Raw genomic sequence first — 490 nt, forward strand, 5'->3', positions numbered from 1 at the left:
ACAAGGTTCAATATCCATAAAACAAAGTCCCCAAGAGGTAGCTCTATCGGTTAAAACTATGCTTAGTGAAACGAAAATCATTAGTTCGAATCTCCTTCCCCCTCTTGTGCAGACATGTTAAAAAAATAAAAATCCATAAAATAAAAAAGAAATTATAGTAATTCATTTTTTAAATTAATATATAGGAATCTATAGAAGAGAAACATCATCAAGCACTTTGGTAAAGAAAAGCAACATGTCATTGTTTACAACAATAATTATTGAATCTTTTTAAACTAATTTTTATTTTATTTTCTTTTCACTTTATTTTAATAGTGTTTGTTATAATAAGTGATGCGCAAATTCTAGTATCCTTTGGATAAAAAAAAAATATTTTTTAATTACACTTTTGAATTAATAGAGAAAGATAATCATCTACTTCACAAAAAAAAAAAAAAAAAAAAAAAAAAAAAAAGATGGGGGAGAGAGAGAGAGAGAGGGATATTCCACT

This window comes from Corylus avellana, chromosome ca10, assembly GCF_901000735.1.
Source record: "Corylus avellana chromosome ca10, CavTom2PMs-1.0".
In the NCBI taxonomy this organism is placed as follows: domain Eukaryota; kingdom Viridiplantae; phylum Streptophyta; class Magnoliopsida; order Fagales; family Betulaceae; genus Corylus; species Corylus avellana.